At 42.2% G+C, this 10,685-nt stretch overlaps 3 pseudogenes; 2 read left to right on the top strand and 1 right to left on the bottom strand.

The window, feature by feature from the left end:
• The first annotated feature begins 269 nt into the window (after positions 1-269).
• LOC127629401 (uncharacterized) lies at positions 270-388 on the top strand (annotated as a pseudogene).
• A 628-nt stretch (positions 389-1,016) lies between these two features.
• On the top strand, positions 1,017-1,135 carry LOC127629332 (uncharacterized; annotated as a pseudogene).
• Positions 1,136-10,334: 9,199 nt separating this feature from the next.
• LOC127629344 (uncharacterized) lies at positions 10,335-10,453 on the bottom strand (annotated as a pseudogene).
• Positions 10,454-10,685: the final 232 nt, after the last annotated feature.

Raw genomic sequence — 10,685 nt, 5'->3', positions numbered from 1 at the left:
GCCCTCTTTTAGCAAACCACATGGAAGCTATGACACAGATATGCAGAAAAAGGTATTGTGGACGACTCCTGTGAAATTGAATGACTAGAGAGGAGGCACTTACCTTTTCAAAAAGAGAAATAAATAAAAATAGACAATGTCTGAGAGGAAAGGGCCTGTTGTCTCTTTTTTAGAGCTGCAGTACAAGACATATTTTAATGATGGGAGAGCAGCATAAGGATGCGTGCAGTGCGCTTGCTTTAAATGGCCTGCTGGTAGCCACAGCACTCGCTTACGGCCATACCACCCTGTGCAGGCCCAAACTCGTCTGATCTCGGGAGCTAAACAAGGCTGGGCCTGGTTAGTACTTGGATGGGAGACTTCCTGGGAATACCAGGTGCTGTAAGATTTTGCTTTTCCTTGTTTCTTTTAACTCATACACTCCCCCCTGGCTCAACTGGGATTTATTTATTTATCCTTGGAAATTGGTTGTTTGATTGATTTTCTTTCATTTAGCTTTCTCTGTGGCAAAGGACAGCCTGCTCATTTATCTTGCCTCCTACAGAAAGCAGTAGAGGGTTTGTTTTTTTGCTCTTTCTTGACTGCAACATACAGAGTAGAAAAGTACAAACAAAGTGCAGTGCTTCCAAAATTTGGTGGACACATCCGAAAGAAAGCGTCCTGAGGTCATTTTTTAAGTAGAGAAGAGTTTTCTTTGGCCACTGGATTATTATTATGTGTTAAGCATATAATTGTGCAGCTGAGTATGCCCTCTTTTAGCAAACCACATGGAAGCTATGACACAGGTATGCAGAAAAAGGTATTGTGGACGACTCCTGTGAAATTGAATGAATAGAGAGGAGGCACTTACCTTTTCAAAAAGAGAAATAAATAAAAATAGACAATGTCTGAGAGGAAAGGGCCTGTTGTCTCTTTTTTAGAGCTGCAGTACAAGACATATTTTAATGATGGGAGAGCAGCATAAGGATGCGTGCAGTGCGCTTGCTTTAAATGGCCTGCTGGTAGCCGCAGCACTCGCTTACGGCTATACCACCCTGTGCAGGCCTGAACTCGTCTGATCTCGGAAGCTGAACGGGGCTGGTCCTGGTTAGTACTTGGATGGGAGACTTCCTGGGAATACCAGGTGCTGTAAGATTTTTCTTTTCCTTTTTTGTTTAACTCATACACTCCCCCATGGCTCAACTGGGATTTATTTATTTATCCTTGAAAATTGGTTGTTTGATTTTTTTTTCATTTAGCTTTCTCTGTGGCAAAGGACAGCCTGCTCATTTATCTTGCCTCCTACAGACAGCAGTAGAGGGTTTTTTTTTTTTTTTTTTGCTCTTTCTTGACTGCAACATACAGAGTAGGAAAGTACAAACAAAGTGCAGTGCTTCCAATTCCAGTATTGATGCGCCCATTCGCGTTGTCACACCATTTAAGATGCCCTTACAAGGACCAGTGCAGGAGAGGTTCAACCGGTGCCATTCACAAGGCCGCACAATTATTGAGCGAGCTTTTGGAATGATGAAAGCAAGATGGAGGAGAACATTGTTCTCAGCTTTGGAGGTGAAAGTGGGCTTCTGCACTGAAGTAGTGATTGCATGTGCATTCCTGCATAATGTATGTTTAACGCATGGTGATGTGCTTGAGCCTGAGGGTGCAGAGGATGCAGAGGATCCTGACGCCCCATCCCCACCTTCTCCTGATGCAGCATTTTTTGTGGAAAGGTCTGGAGTCCAGTTCAGAGACAGGCTGGCTGCACGGGTTTCTGCTCCTGTTGGTGTCCAACTTCCACTGATGGAGCATGATTACACTCTTTGATTGAGCAGAACAGATGTTATTCTTTGATGTCCTTGATGGAGAGTTTATTTCATTTTAGTAGTAAATTTTATATGGGGTTTAATCCTTTGAATAGTTCTGTTGAGAACGAAAATATTTTGTATACAACTAACTCTTTTTTTGTTATTGTACATTTATTGTATTTAATTATTTGTATTGCACTTACAAAACTGAACAACGTTATTTTCATTGGTGACACTCAGTGACTGCAAAAAGATTGTATTATTTGTTTTACAATCAGTAATTACTGTGTTATATATTTTTATATTATCAAAAGGAACTTGAATTTCCTTTTGATTATTGCCTTTGAATAGTTGAAAAATACAACATTTTGTGTACATCTACCTCAGTTTGTATTGTACATGTTGAAGAACATTTAATATTGTGCACTTAATAAAATTGTATAACTTTATTATCCATTACTTGGTGTCAGTTACATTTGTTTCACTTTATTATTTCTAAGGTTTCTTATTTAAAAAAAAAAAAAAAGTAATGTGGAGACAATAAAAGCAAATTAGAATTCTCAAGAACGTTTGTTTAATATACAAACCCAAAACAGTATAACAGTAACATGAACAATAACTTAAAAAAATATATAACACTCATTGTACTATAACCTAACAATAAACAACAACAACAGAACTGTTGCTAAACTTATTTACTTTTTTGCTACATGATCCACTAATTTGGTTAAGATGGTCAGCATCTGGTCCATCTGCTTCTCTGCCCTCACAACCCGCTCTTCCTCTCTTGCGTCTGACTCCATCTGATGGCGGTCCTGTTTCTCAGCGATTTCCTTTATAACTTCAAGTGAAGTAAGCTCGCTTCGCCTCTTTCTTTTGGAGGGGCTTTTACCCTTTCCTCCACTTGGCCTGGAAGATGGTCCGGGAATCTCTTCTGCTACTGGACCTACACTTTCTTCAGCCCCTGATGACCCTGGTCTTACTGCATCCTTCACTGCTGGTTCTGAATCAGAAGGGGTAGAGAGAGGCTGCAGGCAGTCTGCAACTACAGCACTTGAGGGACGTGCCATATATGATGGTGAAATTTGTGCACTGGGACCAGAAGAAAAGGTGGCCACAGGCAGCATGCTTGGTCTTTGGCCAATGGCTTCATGCATGGCCTCGAAAAAGGCCATGATGCTGCTGTCACCTCTCCTTCATCTGTTCCAGACCCTGTCTTGGGCAGGCACAAATCCTACAGCAGTATTAATAGTAATATTAACAAATATGTTTATAGAAAATTGTTCTCTGTAAATATTACAGCTTAAACTGGTTTATTTTGGCTCAAATCTGTAACAATTACCTAGTTGTGTTTGTAGAGTGTGTATTGAGAATACCTTATATTTTCTTTTAAGGTTTTCCCATTTTTTTTTGGCTTGTTGTGGATTGAGTTTGTCTTGCAGTCCCATATCCTTAATAATCTCCCTAACAGATATAAAATAATTATGTGTAAACCATGTTCAATACCTTGCAGTTCCAAAAGTGCCGAACACACTTCACACTTACTCAAACCCTTGGGCAGATGCATTCCTCATGCCTGTGAAAGACTTATCCCTCTCCATACGGAGACGAATAAACTTAAAAGTCATCTCATCAGTCCCTTTAATAGATAAATATCACAAATATCATATTCACATACAAATATTATGCAGTACTGCAATACTATTTAGATGCAAAAAACAGATTTATTTTCTTTTCCCAAATCTTATCTCCATGGCAACTACACGGCTTCCTTTTACAGTTCTATATTTTGATATTGTGTATGCCACCTGGGCATTAGACAATAGATACATGCTTATTTAAATGATGTATACAGGTGTACATAATAATACTGTTCCATTTGAACTAAGATTACAATTTTAACACTTAATGCAAATGTGCGTGAGTTTCACATGAATTTACAGGTTTAAATATCCATACTTCACTTACATATGACTCAGTAAAGCCCTGCCATTCGGTTCTATATAATGAATCGTTATGCGATCAGCCTATTATTCAGCGCTTATTACTATGTTTGAGACATCAACCACTGGTCGATGACCATAATGTTTGTATAAACTGTAGGTAACAACTGGTAAAATGTACACAGTCATAAAAACCATAATGATACTTACACTTAAATATTTTCTTCTCAGCCATGTTATCAATTGTCTGTGTCCGTGAGCGAAAGCGCTCTTCACACCAGTTGTCTGATTGGCCTTTCGCAAGGACTCCTGGGTACTTGAAGTGCGTGAAGCCTGGATCTATGCGGGCTTTGCGGAAGACCGCGAAGGGGGCGCTGCTGAGCACACTTCAGAGCGTTAAAATGCTAAATGGGATGGCCTACGGACTCGTAGACTCAGCGAGCACGTGCAGTTTAAGTCCACGAGACCGAAAGTCCGCATGAAGTGCGCCATTTGGGACAGGGCCATTGGGTCGTGATGTAGTAATAGGTTGAAGTTTTCCTGCTGGTTTCTTGTTGTCACTTTTAAGAGTTTGACATTTTACACACCTTTTGACATGTTTCTTGATGTCCGTCCACATGCCCGGCCAGTAGGCAACGTCTTGTACCCTTTTATATGTCTTGAAAATTCCCAGATGTCCACTGAAGGGACTGGAATGATAGTATTGGAGAATTTTGGGCACAAGGCGGCTGGGAATGACAACACGATAGTGGACTTGGTTGTTGGTCAGGTGAGTGGTACAATACAATTTGTCTTCCAATACTACATATTGTTCCTTCTCTGGGAGTTCGTTCTCTGCAAGTGCCTGAAATATTTTACTGATTTCAGGATCCTGATGTTGTTCATTCCAGAGGTTTTCAGGGGAGATCGGAAACTCAGACTCCTCTTTTTGACTGGTGTACACATTACATCCAGGTATGTGGTACATTCGTGAAAGAGCATCAGGTGCTACATTCAACTTTCCTTTCCTGTACTCCATCACAAAGTCGAACCTTTGTAGTCAGAGAGCCCATCTGATGAGTCGGCTGGTTGTTTTCGTGGAACTCATCACCCACTGCAACGAGGTATGGTCCGTGATCACCGTGAACAATCGGGGTTCTAAGTAATGCTGCCATTTGTCCAGTGCCCACACCACTGCAAGACATTCCTTTTCTGTGGTGGAATAGTTAATCTCAGCTTTATTTAGAGTCCTACTGGCATAAGCAATCACTTCCTCACCACCTTTTTCTTTCCGCTGAGTCAACACAGCACCCAAGCCAATGTCGCTTGCATCCGTGTACACTGAAAAAGGTAGTTGGAGATTGGGATGTCCAAGGATAGGTGGCAATGTAAGGCATGTTTTTAAATGCTCAAAAGCTTGTTGGCATTGCGATGTCCAAAGAAACGATTGTCCTTTCTTTTTTAGGGTGTTGAGAGGCTCTGCGATCCTCGAGAAGTCTGCCACGAATCGATGGTACCACCCAGCCAATCCCAGGAAGCGCTGGACCTCTTTAAGGTTACGGGGAACTGGATAAGTGGGAATTGCTTCCACCTTGCTGGGATCTGCGGTAACACCTTGTCCGTTCACTACATGACCGATGAAGGTAATCTCCTGAAGACAGAACTTGCACTTCTTTAGGTTTAACGTCAAACCAGCTGTTTGTAAACGCTGCAGGATGGTCTGGATGTTAAGAAAATGTTGGGCCACAGATGGGGAGTAAACGATGATATCGTTGATATAGATGAAACAAATGGTTCCAAGCAATCCTCTCAAGACTATCCATCAGCCTTTGAAAAGTTGCTGGTGCATTTTTTAGACCAAAAGGCATGACATTGAAATGGTACGACCCCCCTGTCATGATGAAGGCGGTCTTTGACTTACTCTCAGGTTCCATGGGTACCTGCCAATAACCGCTATTCAGATCTAAAGTCGAAAAAATGGCTGCACCAGCGAGCGACTCCAGGATCTCCGTGATGTTGGGAATCGGATATGCATCACTTTCAGTGAGGGCATTGACTTTTCTATAGTCAACGCAGAACCTGAGACTACCATCTTTTTTTGGAACCAAAACAACTGGGGATGCCCATGCTGAATAAGATGGTTCTATGATGCCAGCCTTTAACATGTCTTCAATCTGTTCTTTTACTATAGTTTGCTTTGCAGGGGTGAGCCGATAAGGGCGTTGTTTAACAGGTACCTGATGTCGAGTGTACAGGCAGTGCTGAAGAACATTCGTACGTCCCGGTCGGCGAGTACACACAACCTGATGTGTCTGCAAGATGTGACGTAATTGGACTTCTTCATTGTGAGGTAAAGTTGCTTCTTTTAATGCACGGTCAATTAGGACTTGATCCTCTGCATGGCTAGGGTCTGCACCTCGAGAGGCCAGTAGAGGTTGGGGAGGAGGAACAGAACTTAACAAGGACAGATTTTGTTGAGAGCTTGTAGATTTCTTTTGTCTTCGCTGACATGGAACTCTGCTTGCAGGAATACTTGCGTGGCCTATTTGGAAATAATATTCCTCCTCAGGAGAACATTGGAAAGTATATTTCCTTTCCGAGACATTAAGTTGGAGGCCGCTCAGGAAGATGAAGTCTAATCCCAACACTGCTACATATGTCAGCGATGTTGAGGTAAGAACTACAGCCCGCATCGAAATATTGGTGTTATGAAGGGTAATCTGCACATTTATCCACCCCAGTGGAACTTCGGTCTCGCCATTTGCTAAGTAGAGAGGCCCTAAGGTCCATGGATGGAGACTCTCCTGGGGGGTAAGTTCCTTCCACAAACTCTCATGTATAAGAGTATAGCTAGCTCCAGTGTCCACGATAGCTTTACCATTCCATGTGCCAATGGTGACCGGGACAACAAGCTGTTGGGGTACTGTTAACTGTTTGCTGTCAGTAACCTGCTTCGTCTCAAGGTTGGCAGTGATGGGGGATGCAGTCGTGGTGGAGATGGAATTGTGGGAGGGTAACCCACCCGGTTTTTGATTTTGAGGGGGTCGTTTGTTCTGAGAAGGTTGATGCTGATGAGATGGCTGACTTGAAAAAGATGAGGTAAAAAAGGGACAATTTCCTGGGGAATGATGTCCTTTACACCGCCAGCACTGAACTTGGGACTTGTCCATAGAGCAATTAACAGTAGCTCGAGGTGCCATAGCCTGCTGTTTAGGGTGTACGCCTCCATCATACCGGAATTGCTGCTCATAGTCCTTTTCTAATTGATGGCCTAACTTCACCAACTCCTCCACTGTAAAAACTCGACTGCGTAACTGACTGGCGACGTGAGGTTTAATATTGTTTAGAATCATTTTCACAATTTCACACTCCGTTAATGTGCTTTTCCATCTCTTGCACAATGCCCGGTATGAGAAAGCAAAGTCCCTAATAGAGTCTCGCTCTTCTTGAGTCCTTGTCCTGACTCGCTCAGCTAACTCGTCCTCATAGTCCTCTGAAAGAAAAGCAGAGAGGAAAGCTGCCTCAAATTCAGTCCAAGAGACAATGGAAGAGCGGGCAACTTCGCACCAGTCACGAGCAGTTCCATGTAAGACTGTACGAAAAGTAGCCAAAAGATCCACGTCTGACAAGGGGTGCGATGCCAAAAAGTCTTGACATCGAGTCAAATAACTCAAAGGGTCTGAGTCATCGGAGGGCTTTCCAAATGTGGGAAATGTTAGTCGAAGATGATCACTTTTAGCTGTCGTGGTAGTGGAAGATGTGATGGCGGCTGCTTCTGGGCTGGGTGGTGAGGAAAAAGAACTATCGGTTGCTGCAGGTATAGTTAGGGATGCCTCTTTTGGTTGATCAGTTCTGTCAGTTATCTGCACTTCGATTTTTTTGTTCACTTCTGACTGAAATTTTTGAAAGTCAGTGCAAAGCTCCTCCATTTGTTTTTTCCCTTGTTGAAACTCTTTATTAAGTTGATCTTGACTCATTTGCAGATTCTTGCGCATGTCTTTCAGGTCTTTTTGGAGTTCTACCTGAAGCTGTTCAACCAAGAAACGCACCTCAGATACAAGAGTAGCCTTCACATTTGTCAATTCTTCTGCAATCATACGTTTGGTAGCTTTGGTCCATTGGTCCATCTCACTTTCCACCTGTTCTTTGTTATCGGAGATACACTTTTGTAGCTGTTGATGGTTATCCTCCATCTTAGTTACCATGTTGGAAATATGTGTCGCTTGTTGAAAAAACTTGGTCTTTACCTCCTGGGTAAGTTGAATAATTTCCCTCTCTTGTCTCTGGCTTGACTCCTTTAAGGAATCCAAAACTCCTTGTACTTGCTGAGTTACTTGTTGAAATCCTCTGCCAGGTGTGGGAAGTTGAAAGGGCAAGTCCTGCAAGTCCTGCGGTCCCACAGAAGATGGAGAGGAAGTTTCAGGCGTTGTGCAGAGCTGCATGTTGTCTGAATTTGGTGGTTCCCAGGTGAGGGTTTGTACGGGAGTGCTGCCAGTCAAGGCAGAGGTGGCAAATCGCACTCTGGATCCAGGGGGCTCAATTTGGGTCATATTAGGGGTGTAAGGGAATAAAGAGACAGGGGCTGCTGGTGACCATATGGGAGTTTCCACTTCAGGGACCTCAATGTCCACCAACGTGGATGGAGAGAGCAGGGTTGTCATGTTATAAGTGTAAAAAGTGTTTAAATAAAAATCAGTAAATGGTATATTGCGTCTGTGACAAAAAATTTTTTAATTTTTTTTCCACACTTTCACACTTCTTTAGCAATTCAATTCAAAATATTATTCACAGTCAACTGGGTTTAGTGACACATCAATACACACATTTTCTGAATCCCCAAATTAAATTAAACTGCAAATTCACCGTGGGCAGTTTTTTCTTTTTTTTTTTTTTTAAATACACACAAATTCAGTTTTTTCACACAAAAAAAAAATCACACGGTTCTGAGTTTTTTTCCTTCATTTATTTTTCAAAGTCCCCGTTCAATTCAAAATTTCACTGTTCATGTCATATAGTTCATGTCATATAGTTCATGTCCCTGTTTGGGCGCCACTCTGTAACGGTGGTGGCCCCAAAAGACAGTTCAAAACAACAATAAATATTTTAAGCCGCTGTTCGGGTGCCAGACAGGTGTATGCCTGTCAAAAACTCAGGATAGCATAATCAACCACCTGTTACATATCACAATACAAAATTGACATAGTCTGGGGTTTGCTTCCCATCACTTTTTAATGGCCACAAAACTTATTCCAGTGTCAAAAATTAGTGAGCAATTCCAGTGCTGTCTAAGAAAAGAACAACAACTTTCTCTCCAAAATCGGTTCAGATGGAGAGGAAAATAAACAAATAAAACAAAATATCAATAGTCGTACCATAATATTAAACCCCACTACTTCTTTTTTGGTGTTTTTTTGTTTTTTGTTTTTTGTCCACACATGCAAAAGGGGGAAAAAAACATAAAAATGCTGAATCAGTGCACATACGTCACAACAGATTTTCCACAACAGTACAATTTTCTCCCAAGCACACAAACACCGTAAATCAGCAGTTATTAGTAGAAAAAGGGACAAAATACTTAAGCAACCAAAATAAACATCAGTCAACTAGACTCCTCGGAAGTATGTGTGTGTGTGTTGGTATAGTAAGTGGGTGTGTCCGGCCGGCATGTGTAATTTCGGACGATGTGCGTCTCTGAGAGAGCGTGGTAATGTTTGTGTGGAGGAAAAGCTTGGTTGCACTGACCCAAACGAATGTAGCAGCCCCCAAGGTCTCGGATGAGTGTCTGGAACCGCCGTGGACTCTGAGGTGAACTCTTTCCCAATCGCACTTTCCTCTAAGGACGGCTGAATGAAATCCGTGAAGGTGCGTTGCGCCAGTTCACCGACTAAATAAAACCAGAACGTCTGGAAGCGTCAACCGACAGAAACACGAGCCCCACTCCACATGGCACTCCACTTCTTTTCTCCTCTCCGACAACCCTCTCACGAGATCTGCATTCACTTGTGAGTCACTTGTTTTTTGTTTTTTTTTCCTCCCAGGTGCGTGAGCCTCCTCCATTAAATTGGCTTCCCCCATTAATTAACGCACGCCTCCCTTTACGTCATGAAATTTCAAAGAGAAAGTATCCTAGCGTTTTAATATGGCACAGGAGAAATATTTTTCCCTCTGCCACAAGAATATAATTGTGCAGCTGAGTATGCCCTCTTTTAGCAAACCACATGGAAGCTATGACACAGGTATGCAGAAAAAGGTATTGTGGATGACTCCTGTGAAATTGAATGAATAGAGAGGAGGCACTTACCTTTTCAAAAAGAGAAATAAATAAAAATAGACAATGTCTGAGAGGAAAGGGCCTGTTGTCTCTTTTTTAGAGCTGCAGTACAAGACATATTTTAATGATGGGAGAGCAGCATAAGGATGCGTGCAGTGCGCTTGCTTTAAATGGCCTGCTGGTAGCCGCAGCACTCGCTTACGGCCATACCACCCTGTGCAGGCCCGAACTCGTCTGATCTAAAGAAAGAAAATTTTAAAGAAAATCAATCAAACAACCAATTTCCAAGGATAAATAAATAAATCCCGGTTGAGCCAGTGGGGAGTGTATGAGTTAAAACAAACAAGGAAAAGCAAAATCTTACAGCACCTGGTATTCCCAGAAAGTCCCCCATCCAAGTACTAACCAGGCCCAGTCCTGTTTGGCTTTCGAGATCAGACAAGTTCGGGCCTGCACAAGGTGGTATGGCCATAAGCGAGTGCTGCAGCTACCAGCAGGCCATTTAAAGCAAGCGCACTGCACGCATCCTTATGTTGCTCTCCCATCATTAAAATATGTCTTGTACTGCAGCTCTAAAAAAGAGACTACAGGCCCTTTCCTCTCAGACATTGTCTATTTTTATTTATTTCTCTTTTTGAAAAGGTAAGTGCCTCCTCTCTATTCATTCAATTTCACAGGAGTCGTCCACAATACCTTTTTCTGCATTTC

The sequence above is a fragment of the Xyrauchen texanus genome, chromosome 35, assembly GCF_025860055.1.
Source record: "Xyrauchen texanus isolate HMW12.3.18 chromosome 35, RBS_HiC_50CHRs, whole genome shotgun sequence".
NCBI lineage: Eukaryota > Metazoa > Chordata > Actinopteri > Cypriniformes > Catostomidae > Xyrauchen > Xyrauchen texanus.
The sequence above is the reverse complement of the archived record's forward strand: the minus strand, read 5'-3'. Positions and strand labels throughout refer to the sequence as shown.